The 17,749-nt window shown below is 44.5% G+C and overlaps 1 protein-coding gene across 1 annotated transcript in view; it reads right to left on the bottom strand.

The window, feature by feature from the left end:
* dnah9 (dynein, axonemal, heavy chain 9) overlaps nt 1-17,749 on the bottom strand; it is a 591,107-nt gene that overhangs the window by 103,824 nt on the left and 469,534 nt on the right. The gene's annotated exons all lie outside the window — the stretch shown is intronic.

Genomic DNA, 17,749 nt, shown 5'->3' with positions numbered 1-17,749 from the left:
TCTTCTGGTACTATACCAGAGGCCAACGACGACCTGAAGATCAGAGCCAGAGGCTCTGCAATCACTTCTCTTGCCTCCCAGAGAATCCTTGGATAAATCCCATCCGGACCAGGGGATTTATCTATTTTCAGACCCTCCAGAATATCCTGCACATCCTCCTTATCAACTGTAATACTGTCTATTCTACTCCCTTGCAACCCAGTGTCCTCCTCAGCTATATTCATGTCCCCTTGCGTGAACACCGAAGAGAAATATTGGTTCAATGCTTCACCAATCTCCTCCGGTTCCACACATAACTTCCCTCTGCCATCTATAACTGGCCCTAAACTTGCCCTAACCAACCTTCTGTTCTTGACATACCTATAGAACGCCTTAGGATTCTCTTTAACCCTATCCGCCAAAGTCTTCTCATGTCCCCTTTTAGCCCTTCTAAGCTCGCTCTTCAACTCCCTCTTAGCCAATCTAAAGCTTTCTAGTGCACTACCCGAGTGCTCACGTCTCATCCGAACATAAGCCTCCTTTTTCTTTTTAACCAACAAAGAAACTTTTTTGGTGCACCACGGTTCCCTAGCCCTACCAATTCCTCCTTGCCTGACAGGGACATACCTATCACAGACTCGCAGTAGCTGCTCCTTGAAAAAACTCCACATGTCGGACGTTCCCAGTCCCTGTAATCTCCTAGTCCAACCTATGTTTCCTAATTCTCTCCTAATAGCCTCATAATTACCCTTCCCCCAGCTAAAACCACTGGCCCGAGGTTCATGCCTATCCCTTTCCATCACTAAGGTGAACGTAACCGAATTGTGGTCACTATCACCAAAATGCACACCAACTTCCAAGTCTAGCACCTGGTCTGGCTCATTTCCCAGCACCAGATCCAATATAGCCTCACCTCTAGTTGGCCTGTCTACATACTGAGTCAAAAAACCTTCCTGCACGCTTTGAACAAAAACTGACCCCTCTAACGAGCTAGAGCTATAACAATTCCAGTCAATATTAGTCAAGTTAAAATCCCCCATAACAATTGCCCTATTACTTTCACTCCTAAGCAGGATTGACTCCGCAATCCTTTCCTCAACCTCTCTAGAACTTTTAGGAGGTCTATAAAAGACTCCCAACAGGGTGACCTCTCCTCTCCTATTTCTAATCTCCGCCCATACTACCTCAACAGATAAGTCCTCATCAAACCTCCTCTCTGACACTGTGATACAATCTCTGACCAATAATGCTACCCCTCCCCCTCTTCTACCTCCTTCCCTACTTCGACTAAAACATTTGAACCCCGGGACCTGCAGCATCCATTCCTGCCCCTGCTCTATCCATGTCTCTGAAATAGCCACAACATCGAAGTCCCAGGTACTGATCCACGCTGCAAGTTCACCCACTTTATTGCGAATACTCCTGGCATTGAAGTATACACATTTCAAACCCTGCTCCACCCCACCTCATGTCCGAAGATGTGCGGGTTAAGTGGATTGTCATGCTAAATTGCCCCTTAGTGTTAGGGGTACTAGCTAGGGTAAGTGCATGGGGTTATGGGGATAGGGCCTGGGTGGGATCGTGGTCGGTGCAGCCTCGATGGGCTAAATGGCCTCCTTCTGCACTGTAGGATTCTATGATTCTATGTGCATTAATGCCAGAAAATCTCTTGGGACATTTTGATTGTACATTTGTTTCTAAAGCACATGACTGCCCACTGTAACCTCACCTCGTAGTGCATTGATGCTGATTCTCCGAACCTTCAAACCCCAGAAAATATCCATTTTCCTGGCAGACAGGTCAGGACAAAAGGGAGCAGGGCCAGTGAGATGTTGTCTCCATTTCCCATTGCATTGCCAAAGAATTTTCAAGACTTCCACCAAAAACATGGAGAGAAACCTGCACCTGTAATAGGTACAGCCCTTACTAAGTAATGTTAATAAGGTGAGGGAGGGGAACTCTTCCCAAATTTCTGACTCTGGTTCCCATCATTGGCGCCAAGTGAGAGCAAGTGCAGGGATATACTAAGAAACTAGCTATGAATCTTACACTCCCACAGTGGGTGGTCTAAGGCCACTGTCCAGAAACATAGCTGAAAGCCTCGGAGGCCCACAGCGACACACTCCTTCCCATCTCCATTTACCTCCCGCGTGTTTTCCAGTGATGGCATGTCTTCCAGTCAATGACCATTTGCGTTGCTCTCCGGCCACATCACAAGGGAACCAACCTATCATGGGGAGGAGGTGCGAGCCTTTGGTGGAACCAGAAGATCCCGCCAATGGGAAGGGCTGGAAAATCCCACTCTTAGCTAAGCCTAAAGAGCTATCATGAATTTTCTGGAGCTTGCACAAAGCAAGGCCAGGAAAATCAGTACAAGGACTTTATTTTCCCTTCTTGTAAACGGTATAAAGAAAGCAATTCTAATCGGGAGAATCATGATAAAAGGCTGGGATTTTCCAGCCCCACTTGCTGCCGGGTCCCACCGAAGTTCACTGGACTTGTGGCTGGCCAGCCACATCCCCCACAATGGGTCCCACCACGGCAGGACTGTAAAATCCTGGGCAAAGTGGTGGGCTATAACCTGCTGTCAAAATGTTTATTCATAAATGGTTCAAAGGTTTCAGGTGAGAGAAACATGCACAGTGAAACAAAATAGTTATCTTATTCACCCGCCATTAGCTACACAAAAGCAGCATTTAACCATGTGACTCACTATTGACATGAATTGAATATTACGAAGTTGCTGCATTTGCACAGTAAAAAAAGAACTAAAACGAGTACAGGCCTAACAATTTTCATAGAATCACACAGTGCAGAAGGAGGCCATTTGGCCCATTGAGCCTGCACCGACCACAATCCCACCCAGGCCCTATCCCCATAACTCCATGTATTTTACCCTAGCTAGTCCCCCTGACACTAAGGGGCAATTTAGCATGGCTAATCCACACAACCCACACATCTTTGGACGGTGGGAGGAAACCCACACAGACATGGAGAGAAAGTGCAAACACCACACAGACTGTGACCCAAGCCAGGAATCAAACCCGGGTCCCTGGCGCTGTGTGGCAGCACTGCTAACCACTGTGCCACCCACCTCTGTGGCACTGAAAAATAACTTTTGTAAGTCTTTTTTCATGTGTTCATTCACTCTCACCTCTTGAGTTCAGCTCTTTTGTCGATGATTAGACAAAGGCTGTAATGAGGTCAGAAGCTGAGAGGTCCTGCTGCCCCTTTTCTTAAAAAAACTCATGTTGAAGTTTTGTTTGCACTTCAGCCCCATGCTCCTGATCTATGGGTACCTGGCGTGGAGAGGGGTGGGGTGAAGGAGCAGGATTTCCTCGTGGACCTGCTCCTGGCCAAACATGGAATCAACATGTCCAACATGTGGGCGACCCAGGGGGTCGTCCGATCCAACTGTCTGCTCCTCTCTCGCAGCTAAATCCACAGCTGGGTGTCCCCAGAGAGAGAGCACGCAGTACCTACTGACACCATCAAGGCCTTCTGTGCCTCGCGGGCATGGCAGGGACGGGGACGGGACGGGGACGGGCGGGGGGGGGGGGGGGGGAGCTTTATCGACCTGCTTAATCACATTTTAGTTTAATGTTTGAAGTTTCATTTGTCATTTGCTTTTTGTTTCAGGCAGTATCCCTTTAAGGGGCTGCCCCTTTAATTTGTCCCTCAGTTTATTTGATTTAGTTTAATTGGTGATTTGATTTCTTCAAAGTAGGAGAAGGTCTGGTGGAAGTTAAATTGAGCATCAGTGCTGAGGTCATCGCTGAGTAAGTAGCACTTAATAGCACTGTTGACAACATCTTCCTTCACTTTACTAATGATCGAGAGTGGGCTGATGGGGCAGTAATTGGTTGGGTTGGATTTGTGCTGCTTTTTATGGACAGGACATACCTGGGCAATTTTCCACATTGCCAGATAGTGCATTGGAACAGCTTGGCTCGGGCATAGCAAATTCTGGAGCACCAGTCTTCAGTACTGTTGCTGGAATATTGTCAGGGCCCACTGCCTTTGCAGTATCCATCCCTTCAGCCACTTCTTGATATCGAGTAGAGTGAATCAAATTGGTTGAAGACTGGCATCTAATACTGTGGACCTCAGGAGGAGGATAAGTTGCATCATCCACTTAGCACTCACTCCTGGCTGAAGATTGTTACGAATGCTTCAGCCTTATCTTTTGCACTGATGTGCTGAGCTCCTCCATCATTGAGAATGGGGATACTTGTGGAACCTCGTCCTCCAGTGAGTTGTTTAATTGTAAACCACCATTCGTGGATATAGCAGGACTGCAGAGTTTGCTCGAATCTATTTGTTGTGGAATTGCTTATCTCTGTCTACTATTTGTTGACTTTGCTATTTAACATGCAAGTAATCTCGTGTCGTAACTTCACATAGTTGACACCTCACCTTTAAGTGTGTGCTGCTCCTGGCATGCCCTCCTGCATTTTTCATTGAATCAGGGTCAATCACTAGCTACTAGTAATTATAGTCTGGGGGGTATGTTGAGCCATGAGGTTACAATGTTTTGATTTACAGTTGGTTGCTTTCAATGGTCTAGCATCCTTGTGGATGCCCAGTTTTGAGATGCTCAATCTGTTCAAAGTCTATCCCATTTAGCACGGTGGTAATGTCACACGACACGTTAGAGGATATCCCCAATGTGAAGCTGGGACTTTGTTTCCACAAGGACTGTGCGGTGTTCACTCCTACCAATACTGTCATGGCCAAATGCATCAGCAACCAGTAGATTGAGGATCAGGTCAAGTAGGTTTTGCCCTCTTGTTGGTTCCCTTGCCACCTGCCATAGAACCAAACTAGCAGCTATGTCCTTTAGGGCTCGGTCAGTAGAGGTGCTACTGAGCCACACTTGGTGAAGTCCCCCACCCAAAGGACACCTCCCACCCTTAGTGATTTCTCCAAGTGGTGTTCAACATGGAGGAGTATTGATTCAATGGCTGAAGGGGGTTTGGGGTGTGCTAGTGGTAGTGTGCGGTAATCAGTTGGAGGTTTCCTTGCCTATGTTTCTCCTGATGCCATAAGACTTCATGGAGTCCATATTCGACACTGAGTACTCCAAGGGCAACTTCCTCCTGATTGCTACCACCTCCTGGGGATCTGACCTGTCAGTGAGACAGACATACCCAGAGATGGTGATGGTGGTGTCTGGCACATTGCTTGTAAGATAATGAATCCACGAGTATAACTATGTCAGGCTCTTGTTGTGGGTTTGGAGTCACATGTAGGCTAGACCTGGTAAGGATGGTAGATTTCCTTCCCTAAACGACATTAGCGAACTTGATAGGTTTTTAGAACCATGGTTCAAAGGTCACCTTGGACTAAATTTTAATTCCAGATTTATTAATTGAATTTTAATTCCACCATCTGGCATGGTGGAATTCTAACCCGTGTCTCCAGAGCATTAGCCTGGACCTCTGAATTGCAAGCCAAGTGACAATACCACTACACCACCACCTTTCCTTTCTGACAATCACAGTGGCATAATGGTTAGCACTGCTGCCTTACAGTGCCAGAGACACTGGTTCGATTCCCGGCTTGAGTCACTGTCTGTGTGGAGTCTGCATGTTCTCCCTATGTCTGCGTGGGTTTCCTCCGGGTGCTCCGGTTTCCTCCCACAGTCTGAAAGATGTGCTGGTTAGGTGCTAAATTCTCCCTCAGTGTACGCGAACAGGCGCCGGAGTGTGACGACTCGGGGATTTTCACAGTAACTTCATTGCAGTGTTAATGTAAGCCTACTTGTGACACTAATAAATAAACTAAATCTTTAAGTCCCCAAAAATTCAAACTAAATTGGTTAAAGCCAAGGATTACCTGCATCATAAAGTTGGAACTTGCATTAAAACAAGTAAGAAGTCATCTAACTTTGAAGAAATCTAAATTCTTCTAGACCTAATACACACATAACCGCTTTGTTATTTGGCATACATCTTCGTTTGAATGTAAAATACAAGCAAAGTAACAAAGCTGTAGTTCACAAGGACATACAATGACACTGGGAATGATTCTGTGACTCGATGGGGGAAGTATATTGAGAGAGGCACAATTGGATGAGGGAGAAGCAAATGAAAGTGCTTCTCCTGCTTATGGAGTTGAAATGGAAAATAGAGTTTTGATTAAGTGTTTCAAAGCCAATTAATCAAATCAGCAGTGTATGTAATATTGACTATGGCTGATATATTTCTTTTTGTTACTGTATGTTCCTGCCTTGATTTACCAGCGCATTCCAAGAATATGCTTCCCATTAGTTCTAATCCTTGGGGAAATTTGAAAAAAATCAATGTACATTTAAAACTGGAAGAATGATTACTTTGCACTTAACTGTAAAAGAAAAACCAGCTGTCAACTAACATTTAAAAACACTGAAATGTAATTGGTGCAATGCAGTCCATGCATTCCAACTTTATTTCATTCAAAGTGAGTGGAAGTTCAGAGAGCATGAATGAAAATATTTAGTTGGGGTCCCACCTTGTTCAAGAAAAAAAATCACTTTCACTTTTAAGGACATTTGAATCTCTGTCCATCTGCAGGGAATAATGGGGCAAAGTGTGCTATTGGCATTTTTAATTTCAGATTTTGAAAGTGCAAGGCAATAAGTGAGGTAGTGGCACCTTTCCCGCTGGCCCAAAAGGTGGGTCCCATGCCAGATTTAATGCTTGGAACCTCATTAATAATGAAACTTGATTTAAGACTTGATTGCCTGTAAAGATGCGCATTCCAACCATTATCTTGTAAATTGAGTTTGTGTCTATATATGCCCTGTTTGTGAACACAACTCCTCACTCACCTGATGAAGGGGCAGTGCTCCGAAAGCTTGTGGCTTGTGCTACCAAATAAACTATTTGGACTTTAACCTGGTGTTGTGAGACTTCTTACTGTGCTTACCCCAGTCCAACGCTGGCATCTCCACCTCATCCTTTCCAATGACACAGCAGGGTGGCAGCTGATTCATTCACCCACCATCAGGTGGTGGGTTTGAAGGTCCTGGCGCCATATTTAAACAACTGTCCAGCACACCCATATCACTCTCTCCAGCCCACCCTGTCTTCACCAGACCGTGTGGGTTGTCAGCAACCCAGAAGCAAGAGGCAAGTAGCCTCAAGAAGAATGGCAGCACCAGCTTTCACCCCCATGGCCCTCATTCGGGGCTCCAGGCCCATTGGCATATGCTCTACCCCAGGGTTGGCACCAAGAAACACAACAACCTCAACTCTCCAGCCTGTGAAGCCATTGCACAGGAAGTTGGCACGGCTGCCCACTGCCTGCAGAGCACCTTCCAATGTAGGAAGCTGATGAATGATCTTATCTGCTCTGCCAGGGGAAGTCCTCTCTCAGCTCCTTCCACCTTCACACTCTCAGCACGGCACCCTGTACTCAAACAACTACTCTCTTCACGGGCCGCACACATTCAGTCATGGGGGACACCGATCAACACTCACTCTCTCAACAAGACTTTCACGTTACCACCATCCCATCTGTCTTGTTGCTCACATTTCATTCTCTGTCCCTTCTGGGGAGGGCTCAGCACACACAGGGAACCTGCATTTCACCCAATCTCTGCCCCATCCCCTCTGATCACATCTCTTTTGTCTCCACATGGGTCAAATGGACATACAACATGCATGAGCGAACCCAGACTGGGGAGGGGGAAGGGCAGAGATCCTCAACGAGTTAGAGGAGGCTGCAGCAGAGCTTGTCGGTGAGGGCAGAGATTGTTCCCATGGCTACACAGAGCTTGGCCTCTCGCAACAGCCGAGTATGGATCTCGCCCACCTTCTCCGAATCCTGCAATTCACACTGAGTGTGGGTACTCACAAATAGCTTCAGCTCATCCACAAAAACTGTCGTTCTGTACTTCTCAGGTACCAGCAGACCGCAGCCAGCAAGACAGCCCAGCCGCTTTCCGAGGCGCCCGGAGCCTGTCAGAGGGTGGGTGGGGGGGTTGGGAAGAACCATCATGGCGCTCACCCATACCTTCCACCAGCACAGAGACATATTAGTGACTTCATGGCCTCATCGGTGATGTCAATAACTCCTTGCAGTACAAGGGAGCCAATGACTCTGCACATTCTCTGATTCTCCTATATTCTGCTATGGTTGGCAAAGTCTGGGCCTCTTCAGAAAATAGCACCAATAACACACGGGCTGTCATTCATTCAGTTTTATTCTTTAAAATGACTGTCAATTATTAAATGGGAGGAGCTTAGTATATCCAACAAATAAACGATTCAAATTCTAAATGCTAAATTCTCCCTCAGTGTACCCAATCAGGCACTGGAGTGTGGCGACTAGGGGAACTTCACATTGCAGTGTTAATGCAAGCCTACTTGTGACACTAATAAATAAACTTAAAAAACTAAAAAGCGGTGATAAAGTCAGAGAAATATGATTACTCAAATTTGCTGTCACATTTTGTAATAGTTTTTCAGAGAAAACTGTACAATCTCTAAACCTTTCTGCAACAATTATTGCTGGTAATATGACAACTCCACTTTTAATTGCTGCCATAAGCAAGCCACTAATGCAACTCATTTTTTCACAACAAAGGTACAATCAAAATGACTTTCAAAACATGTTATACACATTGAGTTTCTTATTGTATCATCCCTTTCTTTTCTCATCTCCCAGTAACACTCCCAGACTTAAGTCAGAGTCTTATGTGAGGGGGCAAAGTTTTCCTAAAATATACACGCCTGTCCTCATGGCTATTTATAAAATTTTTAAAACATTGCAAAGGCCATTTAAAATGGTTGAATCTATCTCTATCTGTGACCCTCTAACAAAAGGAGCTAACCGACAGCAATGAGGAAACTTGCATCTCGTTATTTCTGAAGAGACACTAATGTCCCATCCCTTGGAGCTGCACAAAGAGAACTATACCAAGACTATCTGCATTTCAGAACTCAGGCTGGTCAAGCGGAGTCCATTCATCTACTAGGATAAAGAGCCCCACAACCTTCCTCCTATTTCGGAGTGGCACGGTGGCACAGCGGTTAGCACTGCTGCCTCACAGCACCAGGGGCCCGGGTTCAGTTCCGGGCTTGGGGCACTGTCTGTGTGGAGTTTGCACATTCGTCCCATGTCTGTATGGGTTTCCTCTAGTTTCCTCCTACAGTCCAAAGATGTGTGGGTTAGGTGGATTGGCCATGCTAAATTCCCCCTTAGTGTGAGGGGGGCGAGCTAGGGTAAATGCATGGGGTTATGGGGATAGGGCCTGGGGTCGGTGCAGACTTGAGTGGCCTCATTCTGCACTGTAAGGTCCTATGATTCCATGATTCTATTCCGAGAACATTTAACAATCTAACCATCCCAGATGAGAGATCTGTGCTTTTCGTCAAAGGCAGTGTGGAGAGATTAGAGTCATATGGATGCATCTCCAGCTGGTGGAACCAGTTGTATTTCCTCGCTGTGCTGTAATCTTATTTTGCTGTTTACGATCCCGCAAACAGCCTCACTGTAAAATAGCTCTGCCCAAACTGAGACCCTGGCACCATCTGTACTGCTTTGGCTGGAACTTCTGTATCCTCGCCTACATGTATGATTCAACTCTGTGTGCCTATCTCATTGAGTGAAGTCAACACACCAGAATAGTGAATTCTACAACATCAGTTTTCAGCCTTCCAGACTCCTTGAAGGTGTACCTAATTAGATTTTTGTTACGGACTCTGGAACTACGAGAAACAATATTTCTTTTCTCTGTGGTCGCTGCCCATAACTCTTTCTTTTCACTATCCCTCTTTTATGTATGAATGCAAAGGATTGTGTCAATGTATACATATAAACTAACCCTTTGAGTTCATCCTATTTCAAGTTTGCTGTGGGGTTATGAATAGAAAATTGGATTGCAACAAAACTGAGGAGTTTACAGCATTTACAGAAACATAGAAAATAGGAGTAAGTATTTTGGCCTTTCGAGCCTGCTCCACTATTCATTATGATCATCCAACTCAATAGACTTCTAAAAGGGAAATTCCAATTCCAATTCTCTTCCTGCACCTAGTGGTGCATGAAGGCAGACTTTTGTTTGTCTCCATGGCTAGTAACTCCTGAAACAAGTCACTAGAGTGTCGCCAGAGGCTTATAGGTTCAGGGGCACCACCGCATGTCATGCATAGCTGACCAGCCTCTCCCGCTCTTCCTGCCAGCCATTGCTATGTTCAGAAACATTTGCAGGTTGATACTCAACCGGTTTGGCCACAATTTGGGAATTTCTAGGTGAATGTATAAGGCTGCACTGCCCGCACTGTCTACTGGGCTTAACTGCATAGGCTATTGTGGCAATGACAGATGAATCATGCATAGCCTGTGGACTCCTAGTAGTAGGTTTCATACTTGCATTCACTTTACATTAGTGCTCCCACACTGTAAACTTTGGGTTGATCCAAGAGGTCTATTTTGGAATACTCCTACTGGGGATGATGTTCTCACAAGCTTGATTATTCTGTCCATTAACTCTACCATAAATTTGCAATCATGCTCTTTATCGCTGCATCTGCTTACAAATTGATCAATAATCTGTCAACTGTCGTCTAAAAGACATGAATTCAGAAGGTATATTCGGAAGTTGAATTTCACTCATAATTGATCTCAGAGTATTGACTGTAGTCAAGGGGTTGCACATCACATCTTGTTGGTACAGTCCCTGCGGAAGTTAATACTTGACAAGTCAGATCTCAGAGTGTAACATGGCTTGATGGGTCCTAACCTTTATTTTCAAAACCATGGAGGTAAGTTCCTGAACAAATTCATAGAGGTCTGCTAATGAACTTTTAGCACAAAAAATAAAACATTTATTAAACAGGAAAAATGAACTATATTACACCCAACAAAAAGACTAGAAAGGTCTCAATATTAGCACAAAAAATGATTCAAATATTCACTGTATCTTCACCCCAGCTATATGTGTAAAAAATTGGAAAGATAAAACTATTCAACATATTTATCTTACGCTCTAATATTCAGGGTAAATACGCAGTACATGTGAATCAACTGGAAAACTATGGTCAGCCAAAGTAAATGACAGATGTGACTAAAGCAGATTCCATGGATTTTTTAACCCACCCAAACATTTGTCACACTGTGAGCCAACAGGTCTCACGAAACATTTGTTTTCTCACAAGGGTTTCCAATCTCCACATTTGAAGAACTTGTCTTGGAATTCTCTTCAAAAGTCACTCCAGCTCAGATGGCTACAACAAGGATCCACCTCCAGGGTGGATCCGAGACTCCTTTCCCCGGACCTCCGAGTACACTCAAACTTCACCTTTCAAGCACACTGTCAGGTCTCCAGCCGTGCCAAGCAGAACATTACTTCTCCAAAAGGGTACCTTTGCCCTTATGGCCCGCAGCACAGAATCACCAATGTTCAGCAGCCCTCTCATCTTTAGCCCTTCTCTCAAGCCTGCTTCACTTCAACTCTGCTCCCTGCAGCTCAGTCTATAAACTTGGAGTCTTTTTTTCTGCTCCTGTCATTTATTTTGAGTCAGTGGGATCTATCTCTGATCCCTATCTTTGTCCTGGCTTCAATGTTCTTTTGGGACATCTTTCTGCCCCACCCCCTGGTTTGAGACCTTTGCCCTCGTCGTGCTCCCTGCGACACATTGAGCACAATGGCACTATGGTTCAGGTCACCCGACATGTCCTTTTGCACCAATTATCTTCTTTATTTGCTTTTCCTCTGCCCATGTGTGCAGGGTCAGATCCCGGCCTAAAGAACACAAAAAAACTAACTGTGTATGTGTACCCATTCCCGTCCAGTGGATATGTGAAAGACCCGAAATACATTTTAAAAACCTGAACTGCACATTTATTTTTATTTTTTCAAGGAATGTGGATGTTACTGGCTCGGCCAACATTTATTGCCCATCCCTAATTGCCCAGTACACACCAATGGTGCTGGTTAGAGCATGAGAGATTCATGGCCAGCCACATGTGGCAAGATAATTGGAGCCTCCACTGTCACTATTTACAGATGTGGAGATGCCGGCGTTGGACTGGGGTGAACACAGTAAGAGTTTTAACAACACCAGGTTAAAGTCCAACAGATTTATTTGGTGGCAAATGCCATTAGCTTTCGGAGCGCTGCTCCTTCATCAGATGGAGTGGATACCCGCTCCATCTGACGAAGGAGCAGCGCTCCGAAAGTTAATGGCACTTGCCACCAAATAAACCTGTTGGACTTTAACCTGGTGTTGTTAAAACTCTTACTATTCACAGATCCAGATTACAACATGGATGTAAAAGTGTATGTTGCCAGAGCAACACTGACACAACCCACCACCAACCATCACAACCCTGTTCAGCCACTACCATAGTGCCACACAGTGGACAAAATTCTGACATGCCACAGTGAGCTATTAAAATGGTGCTGGAAAAAAAGAGGTCAAAACACATTGCATCATATTGCTGGACCAGGAGGCCCTGTGGTGCAGTGGTAGCGCCTCTACTGCTGGACCAGAGGTTCGAGGTTCGAATCCAACGCCTGGACTTGCTGGCCATGGAAGGACCATTCAATGCAGTTCAGCAAGCTGATAATCAGCTCGGAAATCCTTCCACCACTTTTCTCCAAAGTGTAAAAAAGACAATATGGTTGTGAAGGTACACCAAGAACAACTGTTGGACTTAATTGTGTAATTAGTTTTCCAGTAATCTCTGGCCTTGATTAGTATCTTACCATTTTATCAAACCCATGTCATATTTTACATTCAAGTTAAAAAGCTTTAAAGTTAAAGTTTATTTATTGTTGTCACAAGTAGGCTTACATCAACACTGCAATGACGTTACTGTGAGAATCCCCTAGTCGCCACACTCTGGTGCCTGTTCGGGTACACTGAGGGATAATTTAGCACGGCCAATGCACCTAACCTGCAGGTCTTTCGAACTGTGGGAGTGTTAGAATGTAACCAGTGACAACTTTGATTGGATGTAATGGGACCAATGAGAACAAGATGTAAAGGTCAGCTGACCCAGTAAAACAGGGAACCAATTACAGAATGATGTAATAGTCAGCTGACCAGCTGATTCACTATAAATAAGGAACTATGTAGAATTGTGGAGCGCTTGGAGTGACCCAGGGCGAGGCCCTATGTTTGGAGTAATGATGTTTCTTTATTAAACCCTTTCTTTGATTTATAAATTGGAGTCAATTTTGTTGTATTTTCATTAGCTGCATTTTGAAGAGTTCCTTCTGAGGAAACAAGGAGGAAACCGGAGCACCAGGAGACCCACGCTGACAAAGGGAGAACATGCAGATTCCACACAGACAGTGGCACAAGCTGGGAAACAAATCCTGGCACTGTGAGGCTGCAGAGTGAACCACTGTACCACCGTGCCACCCCTAAGAGTCCCAAGAACCTATATCCTGTCAAAGGCTGAATCATTACCTTTCAGCACATTTGCATTCTGATTGCTCTAGGATTGCTGCTGAAGGAACAAAACTCTCCAAGCACCAAACATTTATTGACCAAATTAGTATTATCTTCCATGCACAGTAAAGCCCACTGAGTGTTAAAAACGATCAAGAACGCTTCCATTAATTTAATTTACGGGAGTCTGCATTGTCCCCTGCTGCAGTCGCATGTTCCAAATTCCAAAAGCAAGATGTTGAAACTATTTCTTTTGTTTTACATCCTTCTGATCTTCTTCAGGGAATGTAATGTCTTTCACTGATAATGTGGGTGAAAAGGATTTCTAAATTTTAAAATGTAACACGGACTGAAAGATTAATTATCTAAGAGTTGATTACCCTAACTAAATTACAGAAATCACGTTGCTAATACTCCTATTGAATATTTCAACATTACTTGAGCAAAAAGCCACAGAATCTACAATACCAATCAAACTTCCTCCCTGAATCTTGACCAGGAACAACATGTGAAGTGTTTTATACTTCAGTAAGTACATGCTCATTGAAATCCGCCACCTGTTACAGCCCAGACCTACAACCTTGGAACATATTAGGGACCACATTCTCTCACAAAGGACTTTAATGCACTTGGCTCCATCCAGACTAGGACTCATGATAATTGCAGCATTTCAGTTTGTTGTTTGCTGTTGCACAAGGAATGTCATGGAGGTTCTCTACTCAAAGAGAACTAACTACATTTCATACTGTGATGATACTGTGCCTTTAAGAAATGTATTTGTGTCATGTTTCTTGTGCAGGATTTGTTTTAGCAATCAAATCTATTTATCAGTGCAGCTTTGTCTATAACTGACAGCCCCTGATGTTACTGCAGCAGCATAATTGATCTTAATTGCTCGAATGTTTGTTTTAATCTGGGTTAATGCAGTTCTATTATTTTAGTTCATTTCTTTGGGGATTGTTTTCAGAGTAGGGCTTGATTAGGTTGATTGACAGGAAAAATCATGTAACTGGGCAGGTCATGACTTACACAGAGAAATAGGCTCAGTTGCTGCTTGAAATCTTTAGAGGGAGGCAGCTCTGTGTCATAAGAACATAAGAACATAAGAAATAGGAGCAGGAGTAGGCCATCTGGCCCTTCGAGCCTGCCCCGCCATTCAACAAGATCATGGCTGATCTGAAGCGAATCAGTTCCACTTACCCGCCTACTCCCCATATCCCCTAATTCCCTTATCGATCAGAAATCTATCTACCCGTGATTTAAACATATTCAACGAGGTAGCCTCCACCACTTCAATGGGCAGAGAATTCCAGAGATTCACTACCCTCTGAGAGAAGAAGTTCCCCCTCAACTCTGTTCTGAACCGGCCCCCCCTTATTTTGAGGCTGTGCCCTCTAGTTCTGGTTTCCCTTCTAAGTGGAACGAATCTCTCCACCTCTACCCTATCCAGCCCCTTCATTATCTTATATGTCTCTATAGGATCACCCCTCAGCCTTCTAAACTCCAACGAGTACAGACCCAATCTGTTTAATCTCTCCTCATAAGCTACACCCCTCATCTCCGGTATCAACCTGGTGAACCTTCTCTGCACTCCCTCCAAGGCAAATAAGGGGACCAAAACTGCACACAGTACTCCAGTTGTGGCCTCACCAGTGCCTTGTACAGTTGCAGCAAGACCTCCCTGCTTTTATATTCTATCCCCCTCGCGATAAAGGCCAACATTCCATTCGCCTTCTTGATCACCTGCTGCACCTGCAGACTGAGTTTTTGCGATTCGTGCACAAGGACCCCCAGGTCCCTCTGCACAGTCGCACGATGTAATTTTTCTCCATTTAAATAATATTCCAATTTACTATTATTTCTTCCAAAGTGGATAACCTCACATTTGCTAACGTTATATTCCATCTGCCAGATCCTCGCCCACTCGCTCAGCCTATCCAAATCTCTCTGCAGACTTTCCGCGTCCTCCACGCAATTCGCTTTCCCACTCACCTTCGTGTCATCAGCAAACTTGAATACCCTAGATTCAGTCCCCTCCTCCAGATCATCTATGTAAATGGTAAACAATTGAGGCCCCAGCACCGATCCCTGTGGCACGCCACTGGTCACCAACTGCCAACCAGAAAAGCACCCATTTATCCCAACTCTCTGCTTCCTGTTAGATAGCCAATCCCCAATCCACGCCAACACCATACCCCTAACTCCGTGTACCCCAATCTTCTGCAGCAACCTTTTGTGAGGCACCTTAGCGAACGCCTTCTGGAAATCTAAAAACACCACATCCACCGGTTCCCCTCTGTCAACCGCACTAGTGACATCTTCATAAAAGTCCAGTAGATTCGTCAAACACGACTTTCCCTTCATGAATCCATGCTGCGTCTGCTTGATCGAACCATTCTTATTCAGGTGCTCTGTTATTTCCTCTTTAATAATGGACTCTAGCATCTTCCCAACTACGGACGTTAAGCTAACCGGCCTGTAGTTACCCGCCTTTTGTCTACTTCCTTTTTTAAACAGCGGCGTAACAGTAGCTGTTTTCCAGTCAGCCGGCACTACCCCAGAGTCCAGCGAATTTTGATAAATTACTACGAACACATCTGCTATTACCTCAGCCATTTCTTTCAGTACCCTGGAATGCATTCCATCCGGGCCCGGGGACTTGTCTACCTTCAGTCCTATTAGTCTACGAAGCACCACCTCCTTAGTAACAGTAATTGTATTAAGGACCTCCGCTCCCACCAACTCTCGATCTCTAATATTCGGCAAACTATTTGTGTCTTCCACCGTGAAGACCGACACAAAGAACTTATTTAAAGTCTCAGCCATTTCCTCGTTTTCCACTATTAAATCCCCCCTCTCATCTTCCAAGGGTCCAACATTCACTCTAGCCACTCTATTCCTTTTTATATACTTGTAAAAACTTTTACTATCATTTTTTTATATTTTGAGCTAGTTTAGTTTCATAATCTATCTTTCCTTTCTTAATCGCTTTATTAGTCGTTCTTTGTTTTTCTTTAAAGCTTTCCCAATCCACTAATTCTCCACTATTTTTGGCCACTCTGTACGCATCTGATTTTATTTTAATACTCTCCTTTATTTCCTTCGTTATCCACGTCCGGTTATCCTTTTTCTTACAGTCCTTCTTTATCACCGGAATATATTTTTGCTGAGTACTTAAAAAAATCTCCTTAAAAATCCTCCACTGTTCCTCAGCTGTCCTACCTACCAATCTGCTCGCCCAGTCTACATTAGCGAATTCCACCCTCATCCTATCGTACTCCCCTCTGTTCAAGCAGAGGACACTGGTTTGGGACCCTACTTTCTCACCCTCCATCTGTATCAGAAATTCCACCATATTATGATCACTCATATTTCTGTCTATTTCTCTCTTTCTGGATTTGGAGACTAGGATCTGCCAGAAAATAAGTATTTTCCTCTGGAGGCTGCTCGATGGGGGTCAGAAGATATGCATCTTTCTGTATCTGTCCAAAAGGGATTAACAGGCTGGAAACTGAGAACCCACATGAGGTATATATATTTTCTATTTATTCACGGGGCATGGACATCGCTGGTCGGCCAGTATTTATTTCCCACCCCTAAGTTTTTGTGCTGATTCTGAAGAAGGATGTATGTCTCTGGGGATATTGCTTAAATTGAAACTATAGAGATAGCTAGCTGTTAAGAGTTGTACCTTGTCATGTTTAAGTATTTCAATTGGTAAAAGTTATGCTAATTCTTCTTGTTATATTTTAACTGTTGTTAAATAAAGTTTGTTTTAATGAAAGCTTCCTAATGGGTCAATAGAATCATATATAGAGCGAAACACCTTATACTCGCCCTCATGTCAAAGTCAAAACAAGTTGGGGTCTCGGCTTCATAATATACATTGGAATTTCTGATCTGGTCCCCAACAATTGTCACTTAGCTTGGACATGCAGACGGACCGAGAATGTGGGTTGCAGGTTTCCCCAAGCACAGGGTAGCGGTGATGGCACGTGCATTATTTTGCAGGCAGCGCATGTTAATGCTGCCCTACATCAGAATGTAAGGTGATTGCCCTCCCTCGACATCCACTGCTCCACTCTCATGAGAAACAAATTATGCAGGGCAATGCCCAGTATCCTGGCAGCAGTCATGATGCCTTCATTGTGTGGCATTCTGTGCCAGCTGCGCTTCTACCAACGCAGCAAACTACAGGGCGCCTATTGGCAACAATGGGCCACACAACTGATGACTCCAGTATGCATCACAAGCACAAGTATGTAGTGAAAATCATGCTGCCACACAAAGTGTGATTGAGCAAACCAATGGAGTTCAGAAGCAACAATGTCTGAGCTAATGACTGGCAGCATAGTCTCATCGACTAGACAAAATAAAGGTTA

Source organism: Mustelus asterias, chromosome 12, assembly GCF_964213995.1.
Source record: "Mustelus asterias chromosome 12, sMusAst1.hap1.1, whole genome shotgun sequence".
In the NCBI taxonomy this organism is placed as follows: Eukaryota; Metazoa; Chordata; class Chondrichthyes; order Carcharhiniformes; family Triakidae; genus Mustelus; species Mustelus asterias.
The sequence above is the reverse complement of the archived record's forward strand: the minus strand, read 5'-3'. Positions and strand labels throughout refer to the sequence as shown.